The following is a 26,955-nucleotide window of genomic DNA, read 5'->3' on the forward strand; positions in this document are numbered from 1 at the left end:
TTCAAGTCCAAAGGCCATGTGCTGGCAGAATTCCTTTTTGCTGGGGCGTTGAGCCGGGGAAGGTAGGAGGTATTAATCTTTGTTCTCTTAAGACCTTCAATTATTAGATGAGGCCCACCCACATTACAAAGAGTAATCAGCTTTACTCAAAGTCCACCAATTTAAAAGTTACTCTCATCCTGGGGCTTCCCTGGTGGCACAGTAGTTAAGAATCTACCTCTCAATGCAGGGGGCATGGGTTCGATCCCAGGTCCAGGAAGATCCCACATGCCACAGAGCAACTAAGCCCGTGCGCCACAACTACAGAGCCTGCGCTCTAGAGCCCACAAGCCACAACTACTGAGCCCGAGTGCCACAACTACTGAGCCTGCACACGTAGAGCCTGTGCTCCGCAACAAGAGAAGCCACCACAATGAGAAGCCCACGTACCGCAACGAAGAGTAGCCCCCGCTCGCTGCAACTAGAGAAAGCCCGCGCGCAGCAATGAAGACCCAGTGCAGCCAAAAATAAATAAAGTAAATAAATTTTAAAAAAAGTTAGTCTTATCCAAAAATCACCTTCACAGAAACATCCAGAGTAATGTTTGACTAACTATCTGGGCATGGTGGCCCAGCCAAGTTGACACATAAAATTAACCATTACAGCTGGGAAAGAAAAAGAAGTTAAATGTAACTGAAGCACAGTATACAAGGAAAGGGGTGTTGGACATGAGGGCAGCCAAGTGCAGTGGGAAGCACTGAAGCTTATTTTTTTTTTAATTTTTTTTTTTTTTTTTAACAGCAGGTTCTTATTAGTTATCTATTTTATACATATTAGTGTGTATATGTCAATGAGCACTGAAGCTTTTGAAGCTGCATGAGTAACACGTTCTGGTTTAAATTTTACAGATGACTCTTTCTTTGTGTAGAGCCTGGATTTCACAGGAGCAAGAGAGAGAAATTAGGGAGACAAGTTTGGTGGCTTCTGTGGTAGTTTAGGCAAAAGGAAATGGTGGTTTGGACTTAGGTTCTGCAAGTGGAGAGAGAGGAAAGGAGAAAGATTCTGGGCATATCTGGGAAGCAGAGGTGACTGGATACTGATGGACTGAATGTGTGGCTAACTCAAAGGCGGCCCAGTAAGATGGGAAAGAGGGGGAGGCACACATTTCGGAATTTTCTCTCAAAATAAATAGGAGTGGGTATAATATCTTGAAAACCCAGAACACCGTGTGTTTTCTCATATCTGTAATTTATACCAGTAAAATAGGTTCTTTGTTAAATGGATGAAATTGCAGTACATTTGGAATTACCTACCCATGTTTTACTTTAATTAACTATAAATCTTTAAGACATGTGAGATAAACCTCTTTCAGGTACAGTTTTCTTTTAGCTATAATTTAAAATACAACAATTGGGTATTGTGTACATTTTTTCGTTTTTGTGAATTTCTCTGCTTATAAAATGTCTAATTGCATCACTGGATAATATAATTAAGCTTAAAATAGTAATGGTTACAAAAAGATATTGCAAATATATTTTAAGTTAGTATTTCCACAATTATAAATTCTCTGCAATTTCAAATGTATTATAATAATAATATTCAGTAATTTGGTTATAAAAATGAATTAAAATGAACTTAAAGGACTTTAATGACAATGGAAAAAACAAATGCCTTCTCTACTTAAGCAAAGAAACTTCTAAATGCCTAATTCCATATCATCTATACTTATACTCAATTTGTGTCTGTATTTAAGCTAAATATATCTTAGAGTTTTTTCTACTTTAAAAAATTGGTTTAAATTTTTGGGGAGTGATTAGATCTATCTAAATAGCAGAACAGGAAGCCATGTCCTAAATCCAAAGTTAATTAAAATATTAACTTAATAGAGGCAAAGCTGTGCCTCCGCTGGGAATTCTTTAATTGCTGCTGGGAACTTGATACTGTAACCTGTGTGTACCCCTGGCTGAGCTGAGCTTTGTTCAGCTTCCACATCTTTCACTCTTGCTACCTTCCCACCTAAACATCCAGTCCTTTGAGGTGAGGGAGAATGTCTTACTGATCACAACATCTCCGTGTCTGGCATGGTGTCTGGACCAAGGATTTATCAAGGTGTTCAATTAATAGTCCTGAAAGAACTCAATTCGTTTGTGAGTATTCAGCTTTTTATTCTGAATATCATGGACCCAGGTTTTCAAACCGTGGATTGTGACCCATTATTTGGTCATGAAACCAATTTAGTAAGTCTGATGAGAATTTACAAATAATTAAAGGAATAGAATATAATAGAAAAGAGAGCTTTGCATGTAAAAAGTTTCTCTTTTTTGATGAAACTTTAAGGTTATAAATATATGTGAATGTGTGCATTTGGTTGTGATGTAAAATATATTTCTCACTGTATACGGTTTTGCAGTAGAAAAAGTTGAAAAGTTGGTCTAGGTTTTGAAGTCAAAAAGGCTATTTTTTTTCAAAAGGATCCAAATTTATGAAAATTATGCCTAATAATAAGAGACAGACAGAGAAAATGGGGGAAGTTGACGCCATGTCGACTATTCAGCACACATAACGTAGAAATAAATAGATCCCATTTCATTTAACAAGTATATATTGTCCACTTACAAATGCTCTTGTTTAAGTACTGTGAGGAATACAAAAATACAAAAATAATATAAAGTTCCTCTGCTCAAAGAGCATGGGAGCACCCAGCAAGAACTCTATGTATCCAGCTATAGCCTTGCAATCAGGAAAAGGTTATGGAAATTTTTTCCTCCTTTTTCCTGCAATTTATGGCCACCTATTTCCAAACTTCATAACTCAGGCTCTTAGTACAACAGTTAAAACAAATTATACGTTAATCAGCATTTGTGGGTAAGCCTAGGAATCAAACTGTCATTTATTATTTGGTTCTTATGGACAACTGACTTCCAAATGAATTTTTAGTATAAAACCTGTTCCTAGGTTGGAGGATGCTTATGCAAAAAAAATTTTTTTTTGGTAGCAGGACTTGCTATATTAGAGCAGCAGTTGGCAGACTTTTTCTCTAAGGAGCCAGACAGTAAAGATTTTAGGCTTTGTGGCCTACATACAGTCTCTGTTGCAGCTACTCAACTTTGTTATTGTAGTGTGAAAGCAGCCATAGATAATATGCAAATGATTTGTTGCAATGAAATTTTATTTATGGGTACTGAAATTTGAATTTTATATAATTATCATGAAATACTATTCTTTTGATTTTTTTAAACCATTTAAAAATGTGAAAACCATTTTTAGCTTGCAGGCTATACAAAACCAGGCAGTGGATTTTGCCTGACAGCCTTAGATTGCTGACTCCTATATTAAAAGCAACAAAATATTTTTTCCCCAAGAGATTTACTGTAATGGTTTTGTGCAGCCAAATCAACAAAATAAACATTAGATTGCAAACAAACTTCTTAAGCCCAGAAACTGTCTCTTTTTTTTTTTAACCTCAAGTTTTCAAAAAAAAAGTCAGATATAAGTTTTAAAATGTACTGAGAGTTTGCATAAATGAATTATTTAAATAATATGGTAGGCTATCTGGTAGAATTTGCAAACATGTAAAACCTCTTTATACTTCTGGTGTAGGAGGGAACACATTTTGAAAAAATCAAAAAGCCTATCTCTCACTTTACAATAGTAACTGCGTTTTACATTACAGTCATTATCAGGAAAAACAGGTTTTAGGTTATCTGTCTCCTGGTTCCCATGTGGAGCTTCTTCCTTGACTGTCAAATTTGAAGATACAGGTTTGATTTTACGAAGAGAGCTGGCTGGTTTCTGTGTGTGTGTGTGTGTGTGTGTGTGTGTGTGTGGTGTGTGTGTGTGTGTGTGTGTGTGACTGGGAGGATTCAGGGGTCATGTTTTTACTTGTATAAAATAATAATCAAATATCATCATTATCATTATCAAATAATATTACAAATCAAAATGGTCAAGATTTACTGAGTAACTACTGTGAGCCAAGAACTGTGTGACTGCCTTATAATATATCTCATTTAATCCTCACAATAATTTAAAGTAGGACATTGAGGGAAAAGGATAGTGGTTGAATGATTTACTCAAGGTCACATGGATAGTGGGAATCCATATGACTGACTCCTAACCTTAATCATTCCCTGAATCTGCTTATATGTGGCAACACTCTTTATTTTAGACCTGGAAACATTAAAATCCTTGTTTTGGAATGAGTAATCAGTCTTCTTCACACCATACATGGAATTCTCAATTTACCTAACTTTATTAGCATTATATTTGATTAGGCTACACCTTCAAAACATTGATTTGCTCTAATCAGCGTTATTTTACATGGAGGAACTGAATTGGCCCCAAGCTATTTGGTTTTACATTTTCTATTGCCTAACTATTGATGGTTCCCCCAAACCTATCACTTTCACTGCATTCTTAATGGCATGTTTTTACTAATAAAGTTAAATGTTTCAAATTATTTTAGGGATCCAGTGTAGAAACTATATTGAAGAATGGGTTGAATAATATTCATACCTGCAGCAGTTTATTATGGCTCAATAAATGTAATATCTAATTCTATGTGATACTGTATTTAAAGGATTTAAAAATTCATTAAATATTTTCAATAAAAAAGTAAAATATCATGTAAACCATCACTAACTAGTTGATTGGTGCTTAACAAAGAACTATTCTAGTAATTATAGTTAAAATATATTAAAGACAGACATTATTCTAGAGAATATTCAGAAAGAATTATAGTAGAAAGGAATTTATAGCTCTAATTTTTGCTAATTTATCCCAAATTGGGTAAAATATCTCGTCAGCAGCAGGACTATAATTTCAATTGTCACAACAGATAAAAAACAATTAAATCTAATCATTCACATGTGTGACTTGATCCATTTCCACTGGATTTCACGAATGAGCTAATATGAACTGTAACGCTTTTTACATCAGAGTTTTAAGCTTTTTAAAATTTTTGCGGTACGCGGGCCTCTCACTGTTGTGGCCTCTCCCGTTGCGGAGCACAAGCTCCGGACGCGCAGGCTCGGCGGCCATGGCTCACGGGCCCAGCCACTCCGCGGCATGTGGGATCTTCCCGGACCAGGGCACGAACCCATGGTCCCCTGCATCGGCAGGCGGACTCTCAACCACTGCGCCACCAGGGGAGCCCCAGTTTTAAGCTTTTTGATGCTATACATTTTGAAAGTAGCAAGAGGAAAATCATAGTACAAAATCATTCAAAGTTGTCAGTGCGTATGAGTTTCAAAAACTTTACTAGGACATGCTCACATTTTTCATTAATTTCAGGTCAAGATTTATCTGCAATCAGTAAATAAACGTTTACAGAAATGTAGTTCCATTGCCAAATGCCTTAGCTTCAAATGTGATTTTCTCCCAAAGTGATTTCTTTTAGATAGAACACAATTTCTTTCTGATCCTGAGCATATGGGCCTATGCTAATATGAAATGGTGTCTTAAGAAAGGCTATTTTATTTTATTTTTTTGCAGGGAGCAGTCACCCTTTGACCTCTTTTCAATATGTGACACAGAGCTGATTGTGCAACAACCATTAGCCTCACCCGAAATCCCTAGTTGGAGGTCAGGGCTCAGGTCAGGGACCATTACTCTTGGGTGTCAGAGCTAAACTTAATTAATAACTTTAAAAAATACATGGATGATGTTTTATTCCCTTAAGATGTATGAAAATGGCCTGCAGGATTTAATCCTGAAAAACGTTCAAAACAAGAATGGTTTAGTTGTTTGATATGCCCCGTGACCTCTTCCTGAAATCACCAGCACTGCCCAGTGTGTTTGGCTTTTTCCCAGCCTGCTGTGCTGTCCAGTTATTGTTGTTGTTCTGCTTTTTTTGTTGAGGCACAGATTCCTTCTGTGCACCTTTCTGGCCCTCATGGCACCCTCTGGTAAGCCATCGTCTTTTGAAGACAGGCCCTCCCCTGTCATGCTGTTGCAGAACGGAGGAAGGCCACATGGGTAGAGAGTTACAAAGAGAAGGGCTGGGACTCACAATTATGAAGAATAATGGTGGTTTCTATGGTGCCAGTGGGCAGAGGGGGGAACTCTTCTTGTGAGCTGGTGCTGAAATGTTTAGCAATCATTTTCCGATGAGAATTGGCAGTTGCCTGCCAGGACGGGATGTTCTGTCAGCACAGGTGTCAAGGGAACGAGAGAGGATTCTGAAGAAAGTAATTGGCAAATCAGATAGGGCTGGGGAAAAAAGAAAGGCACTGGGGAGGGTGAGAGGAAGAGGGCAAGGTGCTATCCAGCTTTAAAAGTAATTTTTAACCAACATTATTTAAGAGGCTTTTAGAAAGCAGATCCCCCTTTCCCAGAGGCATCTGCCAACTGACAGTACAACAGGAAAAGAGACTACTTCCGAAAAGGCTTTAAAAAAATACTTTTAGAGGCTGTTAAAAAGACATACAATCACATTCTCCATAAACCTGTTTCCGCAGCAGTTTACTGCTCCGGCTGGGCTTCTTCCACTTAACAGTCTGCTGTTTTCCAATACGACCACCGCACCACCCACTCTCCAGAGCCCTTCACCCAACAGAGGTGCTCAGCAGCACCTCTGTTTTCTGGCTGAGCTCCATACAGGATGGAGATGCCAACATCCAGTGTGTGGTCTGGAGATGTAGTTTTCATTTTAGCCCTTTCATCCTTGCTGTAAACTATAGACTGCTTCACCTCTGAACGTCTGAGACTTGTATTGCTTGAGAGGCTTTCCAGCGGGTATATTGTAGCCTTCCTTCTGTGCTTTCATTGTTTGGGTTCTAATGTTCTTTCCCATCATCATCCAGCCAGTGAAGTAGCTTGCATCTGTGCTTTCAGATTTGAGAAAAATGCATTCCAAGAGTCCCCTACCAGTCCTTTTTGAGAGTTTGCCTGGAGATGTAAAGTCCTCAGTGAAGGAAACAGGGGTTATATTTATCATTGTATCTGCTGTCATTAGCATACAGTAGGCAAGCCTTCAATACTTGCTGAAAATAAGAATGAATGAATGAATGAGTGAATATGAATGAATGACGGCTATCAGAAGAACAGGAGATGGGAATAGCAAAGGGAGGTGTTCAGGGGCACGTAGTTGGGCTAGAAAGATAAGCTGGTAGCTTTGATTTTTAGAATTGTAACTCATTCCCCCCATTTTTTATATGCAAATTTTTTCTGGGGGGGCGCTGTTTTTCCTGAGAACAGAATTTTGGGGCAGCAAAGAGAGAAAGAAGGAGAACTGATTACAAGAAAGTGTTATCAAGTCGGCCACCACTTCATGGGATCATCCTAGAAATCCTATGAAATGCATCTCAGGACCATCTCTCCTGGGGAAGAAAGGGAGAAACACTTATCCATAGGCTCCAAGCCTTGATTTGTTAAAGATTCACCTCCTGAAACAAATCACCTGCACTTCTGGGTTGTATAGGGGTTAGCATGGAACAGGTTCCTGTAGTGTCTCACTTTGTGGTATCAACAGAGAAGCCCCAGGGCAGAAAGCAAGGTGTGCACTTGCAAAAAGTGGGTCAGAATATGCGTACAACTGGTTGTCATGGCAGTGGCTGGAATAAGACACAGGGGAAGTTAGGAGATCTGAAATGGTGCATGTGCGGTACCCGATGCAGACCCCAAATACTAATATAACACACGCAGCCACTCACTGTTTTTAGAAAAAACAGGTAAAACGCCTTAAATCTAAATTAATAATTTGAAAACTATTAGAATAAGTATTATGTTTAATAATGTAAATCAAGTGTATCATTAGTAAAACCATATTATAGAGTTAGAGAAATAGAGAATTAGACGCAGCTGGGTCTGCGTCTGTGTGTTTTATTTTTGATGAATATATTGTTTTTAGGAGACTTTAAAACTGGAAACCTGCCAGGAGAGACCTGCTGGTCTGACGTTTTCTCCGCTCATGTTAGGGGAAGGACTGTGCAAAGGAATCAGCCTGGGCTTGGCGCAGAGCTACCTGGACTAGATTTCTGGGAAATCTAATGCCAGCTACAAAAGTGCCCCAACTGAGGAATTTAGGGATGAACCAGAGTCTCAGAGCAAAAGCATGTCAGTTAAAGTTCTACCAATATGAGTGGTGTATGTACACATTAGTTTTCCACGGCCTACCACAGGGGACCTCAAACTTTTTTTGCTTTCATGTTAATCAAAATAATACTGAAAAAAACTACGTATTTCTTCCACTTTGTTAACAGTTAAAAATATTTCACTATAAGTTTAAGTTGTTGAAAATAATGTAATTTCTGGCCAGTTGTAAATATTAACAGTAAAACAAACTATCAAATCACTCTAAAAATTTTCCAGTGGAATCTTAATAGCAGTTCAACAGCTACAATGTCTCATCTAAAAATACGTGCATGAGATCATTTTAACAGTCTGAAATTTTATACCATTCCTTCTGTTATGAGCTCCTTTCCATTCAACTTCCCCCACATATTTTAATCTAATGTAATTTTTATGCTTGAATGTCTTATATTGATCACATACACTTTGCAAAAATTATATATATGAATTGAAATTTGAAATAACATTTTTTCTGCAAGTCTCTAATACTAATTTTATTCTGACTAGACTTTACTATTATTCTTATGACACAAAGCAACTTACACTGCAAATTTTTATAGTTATACAATTATATTTATAAACATAAAAGTAAACTTTATATGATAAAGGCTAATTCTCATAGATCTAGCCCTATGGGACTGCAAGCATAAACCCTGCTGGCCTCAGTGCAAGGCCATCCAGAGGTGTCCCCTGGGTGGCAGCCAGAAATCCGGGCTCCAGGTGAGGGTATAAGACCCTGTCTGGGAGATACTGCCAACTGTAAAGAGGCGAAGGTCAAGTGCAGAGATGATGGCAGGCACTGGCCTTTGTTCCCTGAGAGCAGGGCCCTGGGCCCCCAGTTCTGGGCCAAATCCGAAGCCTGCCCCTCAGCCCAAGTTCCAAGACAAACGAATGGGCCTCTTTCTTGGAACGGGTAGGGGGTTTCCCTGCGCTGTCCCCGCAGTGCCCAGGGTGGCAGCCTGCCAAGAACTGTCCCCGAGATCCAGGAACGTAAGACCCTGTCACCAGAGGCGGGCAATTAAGAGGTGTCCTTGGGTGGTAGCTTTGAAAGCCCGGGCACCAAGCGTGCGTGAAACCTCCCACTTGGAGACAGGCGTGAGGAGGGGGGGAGGGGAGAGCGAGGAAGGGAGAGGGGACGTGAGGAACGGGGGAAGGGGGCGCGAGGAAGGGGGAGGGGGCACGAGGAACCGGGGAGGAGGCGCGAGGAACGGGGGCAGGGGGGCGCGAGCGCGAAGGTGCGAAGATGGCGCCACGGCTGGGGCGCGGGCTGAGAGAGCTCTTAGAGGTGGAGCCTGCCAGCCTCCGTCTCAGGAGCTCCACAGCTGCCCTCAACATATGTGTCAAATCAGAGGCCTGCCCTTCAGGCAGAAGCTAAGCCGCAAGTCAAGCAAGTGAAGGGCTCCCACACGGATGCCGGCGCCCCTCGTCTCCACCCGCGCTGGGCCTGCGGCAGGTGAGTCCTGCCCCTGTGAGCCCCGTAAGAGCCGATTCTCTGATCCGTCAGGTGCGGGCGGTGGGGTTCAAACTCTTCGCTCCTCTGGGAGAAGCTGCGGTTTTGAGTTCCCTCCCGATTTGCCGCGCCAGGGGGGCTGTGGTGTAGGGCGGGATGATGCCATGAGGTCTCCTTCCTTTTTGCATGCGGGTCTTCTCTGGTAGGAGCTGCTCAGCCAGGTTTTGGATTTTTCTCAGAGGAAGTAGTTCCGTCTGTGGTGGTAGGTTCCCTGTGTTCGCGGGAGGAGTGCGGTCGGGACCGTCTGACGTCGCCATTTTGAATGAGAACCTTCTCATTGCCCAGATTGAGGTGTTTTTGGTGGTGGAGCTGGTGGTGTGTGTCTGTTGTGTACGTGCATGTGTGCCTTCTCATGCCAGCGCCATGTGTTTCTGAGGCCAGAGTTGTGGTCTCTTGCTTTTTTCCTCCACTCGTTGCCACATGGGCAAGGGCAGCTGGCCGTCAGGTTAGAATAAGATCCCCAAGACAATGATGTGCTGAACAGAATTCGTATCTACAATTTTTACTTCATTTTGGCTGCAGTTAGTTCACACCTTTACAAACCCAAATGAGGAGCCCAGCTCGGGTTGCAGATTTTCTGGGGAACGGTGCTGAAGAGGCTTTGAGGAAATTCTGAATTTAAGCCACATTTGGCACATTCACTGTGTCAGCCAAAACCCGTTTCAGTGAATAGAATTATGGGCATGTTGCCCTCAGTGGCACATTACGTTGGTGACATAAAAAATGTGCATCATTTCAATTAGTGAAATTAAAAAAAAAACACACAAAAACAAAACTTGCAGCATGTTAAAAATACCCAGGACCCTCAAATTGATTGACTATTTGGAATAAGTCACAACAATAACAGCAGCAACAGAAACACCTAATATTTTGGGGGGTGCTTCCTACATGCTTAGCATTATCTCAGTTACTCCTCAGAACACCCTTCTGAAGCTGGAACTACCATTATCCAAATTTATAGGAGAAAAATGCCCTAAGAGAAACATCCAACAGGGTCATCTGCCCAGCTGGGAAGTATTTGTACCTACACAGTCAACCTGGGACTCCCTTTGTCATGCAAAGTAGGACAGTTTAAGAGCTCAATGCCCCCTTTCCTCAAAATTTCACATGTAACTCATCTCCTACTTAAATTTGAAGCTTTTATGGTTATGGCTCCTTAATTCTGCCCCTGAATTGCTTGGCAAAAAAAGGAGACGTTTTTATCATAGTTAAACAATTGCAGAGGTGAGTGAACTCACTGTGGCAAGGTCAGTTCTAAGGGAACACAAATAAGATGAGGAAAAAAATGTAAGATTTTAGACTTTATTACAGGATGTTTCAGAACATCCTGTTGTGTGGCATACAGCACATCCACATAAGCGCATTTGTAAAAAAGCAACCCCAGAACCTCACTTTTGCCTTAAATTATCCAAATAGCAGGGGCAGCACTCTGTTAAGCTTTCATTTTTACATTTTGTAATTATTTCTCATACCGTTTTGACTTGGATTTAGATAAACATGTGCATTTCAGGTTAGTTGCTTTTCAAATAAAACCTAAAAGAAAAAAAAAAACATTCTTAAAGATTTGGGATATTTTTAGTAAGGCAGAGAAAAGAAAATTGTTTTGTGATGCTATTTTTAAACAACACTTTTTAAAGATTTCTTAAAGCTCCAGTGGTTAGGACAGTGCTAAAGGCAAAAATGTTGCTTAAGAAAACACTTCAGAAAATGCTAGAAAAGTTAAAGCCCAGACCAAATCCCTTGAGAGTAAGGAGAGTGCTCACATGGCATGATGTCCTTTGAATCTCTTAAGGTTATTTTCTAAATGAGACTATGAGAACAAAATGAAATTATATTTCCCTTCCAGCTAGTTAATCCTCAATTCCCTAGATGAAAAAAATGTTTTCTTTTTGGACAGTGATGTATTTCTAGTCAGTGAATTCCCCAAACAGATACACCAAAAACCCACTTCAGGCACAGAGTAAAATAAAAGATAGGAACAGAGGTCATTAAAATGGTTTAGTATCACTCTAGTTGCCATTTTGCAGGTACCCCTCGCTTGATGGAATAGGGGGGTTTTGGTCCTATTACCTCTAAAGCTATGGTTTATGAAACTGAATTCCATTGAATCCCTCACCTATGTAACACTTAGATTTTCACTTAGAGTAATACTGATTCTCGGGCTAAATTGTAGTAGACAGGGTTTGTTAACTACCCAATGTCCATTTCTCATCTTCTTTCTTCCTGATAGAATCCCAGTTTTGTCTAGGTATCTTTCGTCCCCCAAACACATACACACACACCCTCACACATACACACAAATAAATCAAGGGAAGCTGATCCCCAGAATAGATCTTTAGTCTAAAAAAGCCAATTAGCACATGGGATTTCCCAGCATTAATAATATATGGAGTGGTCATATGTCCTGAACTGGCTCAGTCTGACTTAATCCTTGATTGTGAGAGAGGTTTTTCTCTCTCTTCTGCTAGACAAAAATAAGGAAGGATGTAGTCCCAGTAGCCACTGGCAATCATCTTAATGTCTGAGGGAAATCATTGATTGAATGTCATTGATGCTGAAGATGGCAGGAGGGATAAACAGAAAGATCTAGAGTTTTTGATCATTCCAGTCATCTGTGGATCACTTGGAACCTGTGTTTCTATGGGATGTCTCTTTTGTAAACTATAATTGTATTTATTTCTTTCCAGTTTGAAATGGGATTTTTTTCTCACCCATAGCCCAAAGCATCCTAATACACAAACTGAAAATACTTGGTGAGAAAGAGTAAGAAGTAATCAGATATTCAGGATGCTGAACATGAATTACTATAGCTTACTTTTGATTGCCTTTCCTCTGTTAGTGGGCGTACTTATTGGCTTCCCCTTTACCCCCAATAGCTTAATCACTCCGGAAAATCCTTTAATTCTCTACTTAATCATTCTAAAGTTGGGGATGTGAAGTGCGGGAGAGGCTGCACCTACAATGTTTAGGTTACTTGTGTTAATGCAAGATGTTACTGATTGAAAGTGTTAACCAAAGGAATGGTGTAGAGGCAGAGAAGCAATGTTGGGACTCACTTTCCTAACTTTTCTGAACCCATAGTTCTTTTCCCTTTCCTTGGAAGTTACAATTTCCCATAGTGGTGAGATATAAGAGACAAATTGTCAAGAATGTACCATGGTACCTATTCTGCTCTAGGAAATCCACTTCCGTAAAACAAACTAACTTCTATTGATTGGTAAGTTTAAAATTCTCCATGTACCTTTGACTTCAGGCTGACGGATATCACACTAAATAGAGGAAGTATAAAGAACATCCAAACCTCTCCCACTTCATCTCAAACCTTACAAAACATTTTGCATGTCAGAGAGCTGGGCTGAACTGCATATTTCATTGCCAAATAATATTCATGAAGATCCCATTCCATGCATTGACTGCCACTTAAGGAATGAAACAGGACTACATAATCAGTTGAATTTAATTCAATCTATTTTGTGCAGTCGTGTTCAAGGTTATAACAAGGTATGTAGAATCTGGTATTAGACGTCCTATAGAACCTCAAGAAACACGTCCAGGGTAGGAATTTAGGGGAAAAATGATTTTGCTCATAAAACATGTACATAAGATTGTTTTGTAGATTCCATTTGATGTACTATTATGGGTGGATAATAAACCAAAAGATAACCAAGGTTTATCTTGCTAGCCTTCGCACCAAAGAGAGAAAATATACACAGCTCTAGTTTTCAACCTGAAATTAATAAAAGCTCTAAACAATTCTATGCCTTGGGGTGGAGTGACCAAAGAAATTGCAACTTTTAGATAAGAAAACATCCCAAATAAAAAACTGAAGTATTGTATTAGGAGACCCATCAGTGATGTGGTCTGTAACCCTATTTCAGACATTTGGCCACAGGCACCAAGGTCATCCTGGGGACATCACCCTTCTGTTGGGTATACCCCTTTGTTCTGGGCTGTCTAGGAGGCTGGCACTGACCTTTCTTGCTTGCTAAGTGTATTCCTGCAATATGTTCAAAGGAAATCAGGTTACAAGAAACAAAAACTAGCATTCAACATGAATAATGTAAAAGCATATAAAGGTAGTCCAGAATTTTATAATGAATACTTTCCATTTCTTCTTCCAACAAACATCATTTGTCAAAAACAGTGCTAGGCCTTAGTGATAAATGTAAGACCCAGAGGCCTTGTTCTCTAGGTGCTTACAGTGTGATAGGTGAGACCTGAACAATCTTGTAGATACTTTTGAAACAACATGTTTACAGTTGCACTGAGGCTAAGTAAAGGCTATTATAAGATCATGCAGTGAAAAATCTAAGCTGAGTCCAGGACAGGTGAGTGGGAAGTCAGGGAAAGCTTCCTAGACAAACAGATTCTTGCCCTTTTCCTTGAAGACCCAGTGCCATTTGGTCAGTGAAGATGAGTGGGGACACTGGAGTTAAGCAGCCTGGACAGCTGTTCCAGTGTATACCAGCTGAATATTAATATTGGTACTGAGCTTGGGTGTCAGCACATTAAAGTCTCGATTTAGCAATGGTAGACCTTAATCTATTTCATGACTGAAAGACTCAATCCTGACAGAATATCTACCTATTCATTGAATAAGTTTCTAAAATGGCAGTTTCTAGCAGTATTATTTAATACAGGCATACTTCCTTTTATTGCACCTCTCTTTATTATACTTCCCAGTTACTGTTTTTGGCAAATTGAAGGTTTGTGGCAACCGTGCATTGGGCAAGTCTGTTGGTGCATTTTTCCAACAGAATTTGCTCACTTTGTGTCTCTTTGTCACGTTTTGGTAATTCTCGCAATATTTCAAACCCTTCGCCAGCAAAAAGATTACGACTTATTGAAGGCTTGGGTGATGGTTAGCATTTTTTAGCAATGAAGTTTTTTTTTTTTTTTTTTGCGGTACGTGGGCCTCTCACGGTTGTGGCCTCTCCCGTTGCGGAGCACAGGCTCCGGACGCGCAGGCTCAGCAGCCATGGCTCACGGGCCCAGGCGTTCCGTGGCATGTGGGATCTTCCCGGATCGGGGCATGAACCCGTGTCCCCTGCATCGGCAGGCGGACTCTCAACCACTGCGCCACCAGGGAAGCCCAATAAAGTATTTTTAAATTAAGATATGTACATTTTAAACGACATAATATACTATCTCACACTTAATAGAATACAGTATAGTGAAAGCATACTTTTTATGTGAACTGGGAAACCAGAAAATTCATGTGGCTTGCTTTATTGCAGTTGTCTGGAACCAAACCTACAATATCCAAGGTATGCCTGTATTAAATACATATTGTAACCAACTGGATGTCATGGTGTTATCTATGGCACCCAACACAATGTCTTATACTTAAGTGTTAATTAAATGGTTATTGAATTAAATTGAAATGCCATCACCTAAATCTTAAATTTCTTGTGTAAAATGATTTCTTGCTGAAAAGTATTTCTCTTTATATTCCACAAACTCATTGGGAGAATTGTAGGGATTAGTGAAAGAAACAACATGAAAGTATTCTGAGGCATGCTATTAAAAATAAAACTGTACTAAGCTTTTGGTAGTGAAGAGGGATGTGGTGGTTCTTTCTAAACTGGGGCAGGAGGTCAAAAACCAAATCCTAAAATGAATAGAGACCCTATAAATCATAATATACTGAAACTAAAGGCTAATTTCCATGTTCATGTAAGATGCAGGTATGGGGAGAAGACAAATATAATCAACTCTGAATATCCTATTCATTTTATACAAAGCTGGCACTGTTGATTGGCCTGTTATTACTACAGCAAGGATTCCTTCCCTTTGCTGTCTTCCTTCACTTTGTTTTCAAGTTCTGGCTTCATGCTTAGGAAGTCCATTACTATCCCAAGATTATAAATATATATTCACCTAATTGTCAGTAAAGTTACAGTTCTATTTTGCACTCTTAATCTTTAGTTCTTATAGGATTTATCTTGTATAGAATATGAGGAAAGAATCTAACTATTTCCCTCAAGGTGCTAGTGTATGTTGTCTTATCACCCAGTGTCTCTCCAGCACTGGGCACAGGAGGGTCTCAATAAATATTAGAGAATGAATAAATTAATGAATGCTGAGTCTGAACCTTCCAAAAACTCTTGCCAGGTTTCCCTTGGGATCAACAGTAAGTGATTGTAAGACTGACTCAAATTAAAGTGAAAAGCCTGGCCTAAAGCTAAAAGGCTTTTGTGAGGCTGATATCTGCTGCTTTGGGCTATAATTAATTGATCTAACTTGTTGTGGGAATATACTGATGAATTCATTGAGGCATGAAAGAGAAAGATGTTAATTATATTTTTTGAGTCCTGAGAAAAATGTACACGTTATATATATTGCATATATATGTATGTGGATATATATATATGTGTGGGTGTGTGTATATATATATATAAAAATCTCTACACCTTTGACATTACTTTTGGATTTGAGATACAAACATTTGAATCTATCCGTCTATCTACCATCTATTTGGGTATATATACATACATATATATTAAGCATAAGAGGCACTAGAATTTAATATTTAAGGGTATGGGCTATCAAGACTGCCAGGATTTAATTTTAGCTCTGACAAGTACTACCTGTATGACACTGGGCAAGTTGCCTAAGTGCTCTGTCTCCCAGTTTTGTCTTTAAAATTGGAAGATTGACAGTATTTACTTCAGAACATTGTTGTTAAATTCATGTAACCATTTAGAATACAGCCTGCAATATTGTAAGTGCCAAGTGTTATCTTTTATTATTATTCTACTCATTTTTCCCAATAATCTTTCTTATTTTTTCTCAAGTAACAGATTCAACATATTTTAAAAAGAACATTTAGGATTATTTGAATAAGAGGTAAAAAAAAAAAAAAAAGTCACTTAGCAAAAAATGCAACTGCTTTATCATAGAAAATATACAGTAGCACACATGGATACTAAAACTGTAAAAGAAAAAAAATTCAGAAAGAACAATGTTTAGGTTTGAATTCTGAAAAATAAAATACATAAATTGGAAGTATAAACTCAGAGGTAACATCCTGTTACCAAACACAAATTAAGAATTAAAAAATCAAGATGGCAGACTTCTGCTAATCTGTTTAGGAAGGCACAAATTGTTAATCAGGCTCAAGGCAACATTGTTTATACCAAGTTTAATAAAAATCTGTCTGGAGGAAGAAGAGGTCTGGTGGCCAATTCTGAAAGCTGAGTAGCTCTTTTACATGCCTAGTCCCTCTAGCTCTCAGGACACCATTGATAGGGTTTCCTTTCAAACTGACTCCTTTTAAAGGAGTCAGAATTATTAAAAACTGTAGCACAGGAGAGAAAATTTATATTTTTTCACTGGTGTGAATAAACTTGAAAAGGAAATAAATTGGAGAAATATTTATTTAAGAGAATCTTTTGCAGCTTGTATGAGAAGAATTTCACAGTAAGCATTTATTGAGCCTTCACTATATGCTTACACTTGCTAGTAATGCCTTCATCGTAAAACTGTGATCTTGAGATGGAAGAAGTGATATTTTAAAACCATTTTCTCCTTTCTTCCCAGCCTGTATTTATTCATTCCACAAGGCATCTTATATTTGTATCATGTGGGCTCTCGCTGTACAGGAAATCAAGAAAATTTCCTGAAGTCTTGGCATTGTTTTTAGGAGCACTTGTCAATCAGGTGAAAACTAAATTGGAAAGTATTTGACAAGTGCAGTATCTTCTGAGGAGTCGGAGCCTTGTGGATGCTTCTTTGGATTGTTGAGCCCAAATTTCAGTTGCTTTAAAGTCTTTCTTGATAACATCATGGATATTATTGCCTATTTCTTAATTACAAAGCAGGGCAGGTTTGGCTCTTGTTTTCGTGATTGGTTTCTCTAAACAGCCATGATTATCATATGGAGAAAGAAGAAAAAATAAGCAATTTAAAAATCGATTTTAATTTAGTGACAAATTGGGAGGCAGACATATGCTCTATTAATGTTCAGCACATCCAGGGTGTAAAGCAAACTTCTTGTTCTTTGGTGCACAATTAACCCAGCATAGGGTTTCAATAATTTCTCCCCTCTCTCTCCACTATATAAAAATCTTTCATTACATCACATTAAACTCAGTCGCTTGAGAGCATTTTACTCTTATGTAGCTTTCAACTTCATATTTTAAGTAAAGTAACTGTCCTGTTTAGCATTCTATTTGATGAAAAAGTGGTCATTCACACGATCACTAGATATCTAGCACTATCTTTCCCTCTATTGGGTCATCTCTTAAACTTAATTCCATTGTTTTTTTAGAACACAAAGTACACACACGTTTAAATTCAAGGGGGGAAAGTTAAAACATAAACAATGGTGCTGTTTGTAAAGATATTTTGGAATGTGGCATCTGAGAATTAAAAGCACATTGAGGAAGAAAGGGAAGTATCGTGACACAAAATTTTAAAATACGGGACCTGTATTTGGCATGCCTGCACTTATTTCAAAGGCAGTTTACCTGCAGGTAAATACGTGTTCCTTGCATGCAAAAATTATTGCAGAGCTGGTACTTTCTGGATCTGGAGGTTTGGGACCACCCCTTCTTGACGACAGTTACCAGTAAATGACCCCTTCATTCTGCTGTCTTAATTAGGACCTGCCCCAAACATCTCTCTTTTGATAAAAAGCGATATGAGTCAGAAAGAGAGTAAAACTGTGGCACGGATCTTTATCACAAGGCCTTCCTCATAGAATTTAATTCTTTATGAAACACTGACAAAACCCCAACTAGATACTTTTGTACAGGTAATTTACTAGCGAATAATTGCTGGAAGATATAGTAGCTCTACTTGATTCAAATTAGGATCAGCAGTAATATACCAGTCTTGGTGAATTTTATCATTTTACATTGGTGATTACTTAGTCTGACCACATGGTTTTGATCAGTGTTAAATCGGAACCTGTTGCTAAGAAGAGATTAGAATATTTTAGTTGAATGTGAAATTGAGCAGTGCCAAATATTTTATAAAATGGATGATAGTAGATTAATAAAACTCTTTTTTTAATCCTGCAAAGGCGGTTTAAGCTTTGCAGCTCAAAATATGATAAGCTCATTTTCATGACTGAAATCTGTACTATAAGCTAGAAGGCAGTTGCTTTTTGATGTAACAACGCATACCTTAAAATACAAATTGACACCTTAGAAAATCTGTTTGTTCACAGTTATATGTAGTTCACTTTTAGGAAAAAAAGATACCCCTTTAATAATGTGTACAGTTAAATTGAGCTGGGTTTTAAAAAAAATTAGATATAAATTTAAAAGTTCTTGTTTTCTACTGAATAATCCACTATGTAATCAAGTAGGCGAATTCATTGCTGATGACACATTCTGGCCATGATCTTGGCAAAGCACAATTTTGGAGGACCTATTAATATAGTCAAAGGTTGTATTAGTATTCCAAATGTTATTATTAATCTCTATAAAGCTTAATTAAGGGATCAAAAGATAACTTTTGTTTGAACGACTTTATATTTTGGGCCACCTATTTGGCTTATCATTGTAATTCCCCTTTAGTTTTTATTCATCCAAACAAGTAAAAGACTAAGTCAGTCATTTTACAACATTATGTTATTCATTATCTAACCCAGTGGTCCTCAGACTTTTGGATGTCACGGAACATTAACAGTTATTTTTTTAAGGGGGGGAGGGTAGACATTGGGTTGCTTGCAGATTTTAATTTTGTCAAGGGAAAAAAACAATATAATTTATCCATACACTTTCATGAAAAAACTGCCATTGTAACTCCAAAGAAGTGGGAAGGTCACTGAGTCCTTAAATTGAATAAATTGAGAGTTATGAAAAACATAATACATAGGTTGTCATCGTGTTTCATATCTGATCACTGACCAATAAACTTTTTCTTTTTTGGGCAAAGATGCACACTTGACTTTGGATAGCCTGAGGAATTACTGATTTAGATAAAGTTCACTCAAAATTACCATCAAGCCATTACACATAAAACAAAAAACTACATTTTTACCATGTGCCCCAAGTATTGGTCAAAATTTTGAAGGAAAATTTTAGTTCTTCTTTGCAATAGGAGCTTTACAAAAGGGTACGAACACATAAAATTCCTAAGGATGTCTAAATCCTTCTTTCCTCCACAAGTTTCCATGCCTGCTCCTTCATAGCATATTTGTAAATAACAATATTATAGATTTAAATTTCCTCTTTCAATTTTTAATGCCAGAATTGAGTGGAGATGATAAAAAGTCATAGTACTCCAAACTAGAAGGCAAGTTACAGAAGAGATAAAGAACAAAATGAATTTAGTTTATCCACTTCATCTCTCTGGTCATCAGGTATCTCAAATGTAAATGAGGGGCGTTGGGTAAAGTCATCTCTAAGCTCCTTTCTGTGTCTCACATTCTCTGATTATATTTCTAATTGTCAAACTGTCCATGAAGGCTGGATTAACTACATGACTTTTTGAATGGTGGTAATAGAAAGAACAGAGTTTAATGAAAATGGCTTATCACTGTCAACCATATATAATATTATTGTATTGTTAAGAGGATGTCTTTCTTCCTTTATCCTTCCTGCTCCCCCCGCCCCGCCCTTTCCCTTTTCTTGTAAAATTTTACTTGGTAAAGACATGATTCAGAACAAACACTGAACTGTGGTGGGAATGAAATAACAAAACTGTGGTCATAAAAGAAGAAAATAACTATTTTTACCCACCAAAAAAGGAAGGAAATAAATACAGTCTTATTCAACTCTACCTACAGTCCCCAGAGCTATGCATATAGTGAGTTTGTCAATGCACTAAGAAAGGACTGAGGCCCTCAGGGGGTGCAGTGAGGTTGCGAAGCCCCCTGTCAATGAAATAAATAGTTGTCATGTTTAGCTACCTTCCTGAAGTATCCCCCCCAACTTGAGGCCCTCTCTGAAGGCAAGAGAAGATAATTTATTCTCTTATAAAAAGTACCATTATTAAGCTCATAAAAATGGCCCACACAATCCTTTTTACTACAATTATAAACTCTAATCCATGCTTCCAAGTGGTTTTTAAAAAATGAATAACCTACAGACATTTTCCTCAGCCTTAAAAATCTGCTTTGCTCTGCTCAGAATAATCAAATCATTCCCATGCTCTCTGCTGCTTTGTATTTCTCAGAGAGTCACACTTTTACTTCTAAGATACCACAAGTGTTTGTTAACAGGACATTCATTAAGTGCTTGGCTCAAACAAATTTCCTAGAAATTCAAACCAAAAAAGGGCTTAAAAGGATACAAGTATAACATTTTCCCTTTGACTTACTGTATAATTATTAACATACAGAATGCATGTAAAATACTTAGAACAGTGTGTGACATGTAGAAAAGCTCAGTAAAGGTTTATTATCATTTACTTTATAATTATCATTGTCATTATTTGGATGTATAAAAATTCTGAGCTTACTGGTATTTTTTAAATCTTGGCTGAAAAAAATATATATATTCACATATACATTTTAAAATATATTTGCCATATTTGTTATCAGTCACGTATGGGGTAGGGGTGTGCTGTCCTGCTAGTTCAGTCTTTTCTTCACACTGTACTACATATAGAATCCAAATGAATGACTTATATTTGGTCTTTATCACTTTTGTATACTTTGGGTTGCAGGTGTCAGAAGGACACACAGTATATCTATTTAGCTCACAGGACAATAAAGATAATAGAAGGAAAGGAGTCGATATTCTTCAAAGCACTAAGAAAACCCTTCTTTGATTCTGCTGGGATTTCAGACCACTTTTTAAAAATGTACTCCTCTGCCTATTTTATGATCCATGCAGGATAATTTCCTTTAGATGGTGATTTTTTTTTTTTTTTTTTTTGCTGTACGCGGGCCTCTCACTGTCGTGGCCTCTCCCGTTGCGGAGCACAGGGTCTGGACGCGCAGGCTCAGTGGCCATGGCTGACGGGCCTAGACGCTCCGCGGCATGTGGGATCTTCCCGGACCGGGGCACGAACCCGTGTCCCCTGCATCGGCAGGCGGACTCTCAACCACTGCGCCACCAGGGAAGCCCTAGATGGTGATTTTTTAAAGGATAACTTTCAAATTTGCATTCCATGGTAGAGAAGCATAGTATTTATAAACATGTTAATGATGTAATCATGTTTATAAAGTTGTATTTAATAGTAGCAGTATCTGTAAAGTGGAAAATGCACCCTGTATAAAAATGGCAATTTTAATTCTATTTCTATATTCGTATGTTTTCCTTTTATGTAAAAATTCACCTCCTCATCTCCTTTCATTTTACTCAACTGGAACACCTCCTCAATTTAATTTTTTTTCTTGCTGTTTTCCATTCCTATCATTTATTAGGTCTCCTGAACATCTTTTGGGCAGATCTACCAAATTAGGGAATTATAGAAGGAGAAAAACACAGTGCTTTTTCAAGTGATGAAATATGAAGATAAATTATACCCTGTGGTGTGGCTAGCTTTATGTTCCTCATCTTCTACCTGAGTTGTTCTCTTCCACAAGATAGCACTGAATATGGTAGGAAAAGCTTGGGACCCATGTTGCCCATTTATACTGCACATCAAATTTAATAGTAACATTCTGGCTTTAATTAAACTCTTTTATAAATCTCAGCAAGGTGATCTGATTAATAGAGGAAATGAGCACCCAACAGTTTTAGTGTAACGATATTAAACAGATGAAACAAGGTAAAATAATCTAATAATCTGTGAGGATGGGGGACACAGAACCCTCTGCATAGGCGTCCACTGCATGTGTGCTCACAGCATTCATTCTTCAGTTAGTTTTCTTTGTTGGAAGAGTTAAAAATTTCCTGGATAGTTCAGTCTTGAACAGCTAGAATATAGACTGTATCTGGTCCCCTCTGACCCAATCATTTTGGCTTAAAGAGCTTTACTCCATTTACATCTGTAGTTAATGAAGGTGCACCACCTTTTTGAAGGATTATTTACACTTTTCCCCTCTTACCTTCTCTCTCTACTTTGTGAGTGATGGGGTTATAAAGGCTATCTACTTTTGGCTGTATACCTTAATTAGGGAGAACTTGAGGTTTCTCATCTGATTGCTTTGAAAAGGGGGGCATTCCTTAGGAATAGGAACTTTTAAAAATGTAGGCCGGTTTAATCTTCATAAGAGGAAAGCTCAAACAAAAATATTGTTTAGATCTAGGAAACTCTCTCAAACTCTCAACTGTGTTCAAAATAAAACAAAAAGTCCTAATGGAGAGAAAAAAAGAAAAGAATGAAGAGAAAACAAAAACCAACCCAAACCCTACATTTATTTCTTCTCTAAACAGCGTCACAACTGGGTGCTCTGTGTGTAGGTGAATTTTAATTTTCTTCTTTCAGCAATTTCACTATTAGCATGATGTTCTTGAGTCTTTGTATTTAGAATCATTATTCAGAAAAAAATTTAAACCAGAGAAGGTTTGATTATCTACGTTTTCACCTTTTTGTGAAGCAAATAAGGTAAGCTCAGTAGACGCTAGCTAGGCTGAAACACTATTAAAAAATGCAATTCAGACTGAGTTACTGCTCGTTATTTTTATAAGCGAGACCCTAATTCTCATCGACCCCAAAGAATGGGCTGCTGTGACTAAGCGAGCAGCAGAAGCAACTGGCTTCTGCCGGATGTTATCTCATTTGGAACACATTTCAAACTTTAGAACAGATTTTTAAATTGGATGTTGAAACCTGCAGACTGTCAGCAGAAAAGGCTGATTCACCACTGTAGAACTTATCTTACTATGAGTTCCAGGCAGAGTTTTTTTTAAGGACTAGGTTACCTAAAATGTGTTGTGATACATCAAAGAGAGAAATAAAAAACACTTCTTGGAATAAGAGTGACACATGCATCTAAGCATCTTTTGGGCTTTTAATATATGCTTATTTGAATGTGGACTTCTTTAAAATAGAAGCCTCTAGTTCAGTGTAACTTGTGGATGTTCATGGATCTCTGAAAGTTTAATTAATTTTTTTCTGCAAATATTGCTTCATATATTTGCATGAACCCCCATGGTGGAGGTTCTTCATGTGGAGCTTTTGGAGCCATTATTAGTATAGGGTAAATTTGAGTGAAAGAAGTACAGTCTTGGCAAGGTTAAAAATAAGGACTATCTTATATTGATAGTGAAGGGGAAGCTGTTATGTGCGTATTATTTTAAATAACAAAATCCATGATGCAACTGAACTGCAGGGAGAACAAACTCCATGATGCAGCTGAACTGCAGGGAGAAATGCATGGTGTGACCCACTAGAGGTCCCTTCCAACTAAAAAAAGTTTACTTAGTTCAAAAGATTTAGCCTCTGTAAATTGGCATTTACGACTGCAAAGCGAGTAAGGGCCAGAAGGGGAGACTGCACATTTTACTTCCTTAGGGAGAAACATGGTTTCATTCAGATTATCTGTCATATTTTATCTCTTTTTTTAATCCTTATGTGGCACAATCACTCAGTTAGCTCTAGTTAGATATTCAGAACCTGTTGTTCCAAGTTACTGATACATTTGTAAAAAGGAAGTGTCATTTGATGTCCTGGTACTGTAGTTGTGCTTTCTAGAGATATTAGCTGTTTCAAGTATCTTAGAGCAATATTTTGCAAGATAGATTTTTGCTTAAAAAGGAAGAATGCCTCAGATTAAGTTTTTACTTGCAAAGCTGATGGAAGTGGTGGGTGGAGGAGGTATTATACACATTTTCTGATAGCAGGCAACTTGGTAGAAAATGATTATGTTTCTATATATTATCTTTGCAGAGTTAGCATTAAGAAATGTAATTGCAATAAATTGATGTAAAAGCCAGATAGTAAAGGGACTAAAAGTCCCTATAGAGACACCAGTCTGTCACTTATAATGGTAGCAAAAGATAATTGTAGACAAGTACAGAAGAACTAACCATTGCTATTTTCCTTCAGAAATGTATTTCTGCTTCTCATGTTTTTCTGAAGACATGGGTTACTTCCTCTGCTTCTAAAGTATGCCATGAACCATCAAAACAGGTAGAAAAAGATCCGCCTTTTATTTCCCCCCAATACCTTTTTAATTTGAGCACAGCAAAGAGCAAAAGGGGGTGAGATACAATCCTGTGTGATTGCATTTTCTAGTAAATTGTTAGATTTCTTTTAAGTTTCTGAGCTCTGCATTGAAAATCTGGCCTCTGGCATAAACTTTGCCCTCCTCCTGCTTGATCATATCCCCTTTCTTCACACAACTTGTTTTCTGGCTCTCTAAAAAAACAGCCAGCACAGAGCCATGCAAGTGCTGATACACAAAGGATGATGCTCAAGCCAAACTGGAAAAGATTTTTTTCTCCTAAAGTAAAATACCAAAGGTTTTCCTTTTCAGGGACAGGCATCAGCAAGAAAAGAAAGGTAATAAGCAATCCTTGGTCACCATTTGTATAAGCTTATTTGTTCTTCATTCTTAGAAGAGTTGCACATTAGCAAGGTATATCCCTGTGTTCCTTTTCCCACACAGGGAGGATTTTGCACCCCCTGGATTATAACCACTTCGAAAGCCCATATTTTGCATGTGCACCCCTCCAAAGCAGTCAGACATGTACACATTAGCTACTCCAGCAACATTTTTTGCAGGAAAAAACCTCTTCTTTCCTACATTATGTGCTTCAGTAAGTGAAAATGAATATTGGCTGAGACACACGGGATGATACACCTCCATAGTGTGAATATCATAATTAAAATGTTTTTACAAAAAAAAAAAATGAATGAGAGCGAGAGAGAAATGTGTGGCTATTCCAGATGATTAAACTTCTTGGTACTTGGATGTTCTCTGTAGTTCACTCAGGTGAACAGCCCCTTGCACTAACAAGGACCTGCATATAACTTCCCATAAAATACAGATTTTATTGCAGCAGTGACAACACTTCTCAGTACGACGCTGACCTTTCCAGCATCTCCCATCTCGAGATCCCCGATAACTCTGGGCATAAGAATAACTACAGAAGTAATCCCAGCTCTGCAATACACACCAGAGCAACGTTCCCTCTTATTAAATTCCGTAATTAACGCATTGGGGGCTCCACTTCTCCTGCATCGGTCACCTAAAACCAGGCGCACTTGGTTTGTTCTCCAGCCAGTCCGGGGGAGGCGTTATCCCCCAGATTTGTGCCTGCCCAGCCTTGGAAAGCACGAGCGAGCTCCGTCTTCCGTATGACTTTTCCCTGGACGGTGTGCTCCATTTTCAGAGTCCAACGTTTGACTTTCCTTGCAACCAAAGCATTTCTGTCCTATGTGAGCCGGCAGGCGTTGCCCCCAACGTGCAAGCTAATAGTTTTTCAAAAGCTTCTTCTCTGAGACAAATCATCTCTTTAGCCTAAGTTTTCCTTATTGGGAGCATTCGGGAGTTCTCAAGCTACCTAATTTTCTGCTTTAGCCCACAAACCAAGAAATGTAACTCGGCCAAAGCAGTCCCTGCACAGACCCTTGTAATGTGGGCAGGTGGGAATAAATCAAGCCCCAAACGGCTCCGCGGGTCCTGCACCTACCAGCGCCCTTGGTAATTGACCAGCCAACTTTGCAAATGCCGGAGCTCCCTTGGCAGCCTCTGCCGGCGGAGAGAAAGACAGTGGGTGCTTCCCGGCGGCCCCGTCACATATGCCCCCACCAAGCCCCGCCGCGGTCTTACCAGAAGGCGGAGGAGTGGCGCCGAAGCTCCCTGGGAACCGGCGTCCGTTCTGGGCAGCGGCAGCAGCGCCGCCCGCGCAGCCGGACCCGAGCGCCTGCCCCGACCCGGGCTCGCAGGCTGAACATCCCTCCCAACTCCAGCGTGCGGCACCCAACGAGCGGAGATGGCTCTCTTTCTGATTGGCTTCCATCAACGCTACAGAATTAAAAAAAGAAAAGGCATGCACCATCGCCAACTGAGACCGAACCCACCTCTGCTCGCCTTCCTGCGCCCGGGGAGACACTGCGACCCGCCCAGGCTGCTCCTGCCTCCTCCGGCGCTGCGGTCGCCCGCTCAGCGGTTCTTGCTGTCGTGGCTGAAACTGCAGCTCTCGGGACGGGAAGGTTACAGGCTCCGGAGAGCTGGCTCTTGTGGGCACACACTGATTTGCAAGTGAATGAAGTGGGAGGGAGCAAAGAGAGGAGGACTTTGTTAGGCCCAGTGCCTGCCCCCGCCCGCCCCCTCCCCTTGACAGAATGACTCCCTGTGTTTGAAGTCCTGAGCAATTCGCTCCTTGTAACACTCCCTCTGCCCCAGGCTTTCCTTCTTTTCCTTTCTTATTTTTTGGAGGGTTAAGACATACTCAGAACTTGCATGACTTCGTCTGTTCCCTCGTTTATACTATCAAAATGCACCTTGTGCTATTATCAGCAACGGTTGGATATTCTTTTCTTTTTTTTTTTAACCGACCGAACAATTACAATTCCCAGGGACACCAGTACCTCATCGCGCT

The 26,955-nt window shown here is 39.1% G+C and overlaps 1 protein-coding gene across 3 annotated transcripts in view; it reads right to left on the reverse strand.

The window, feature by feature from the left end:
- The window catches only part of CDH6 (cadherin 6), a 131,332-nt gene extending 104,712 nt beyond the window's left edge, over nucleotides 1–26,620 (reverse strand). Inside the window, exon 1 of one of the 3 annotated variants that reach the window (XM_032626679.1) lies at nucleotides 26,435–26,620. The gene's annotated coding sequence lies outside the window, so the exon portion shown is untranslated. Of the gene's footprint in view, nucleotides 1–26,183 lie in introns of all 3 variants that reach the window. The other 2 variants (XM_032626676.1, XM_032626677.1) reach the window with 2 other exon arrangements.
- Between the last annotated feature and the right edge of the window lie 335 nt (nucleotides 26,621–26,955).

Source organism: Phocoena sinus, chromosome 3 (genome assembly GCF_008692025.1).
Source record: "Phocoena sinus isolate mPhoSin1 chromosome 3, mPhoSin1.pri, whole genome shotgun sequence".
Classification (NCBI taxonomy): domain Eukaryota; kingdom Metazoa; phylum Chordata; class Mammalia; order Artiodactyla; family Phocoenidae; genus Phocoena; species Phocoena sinus.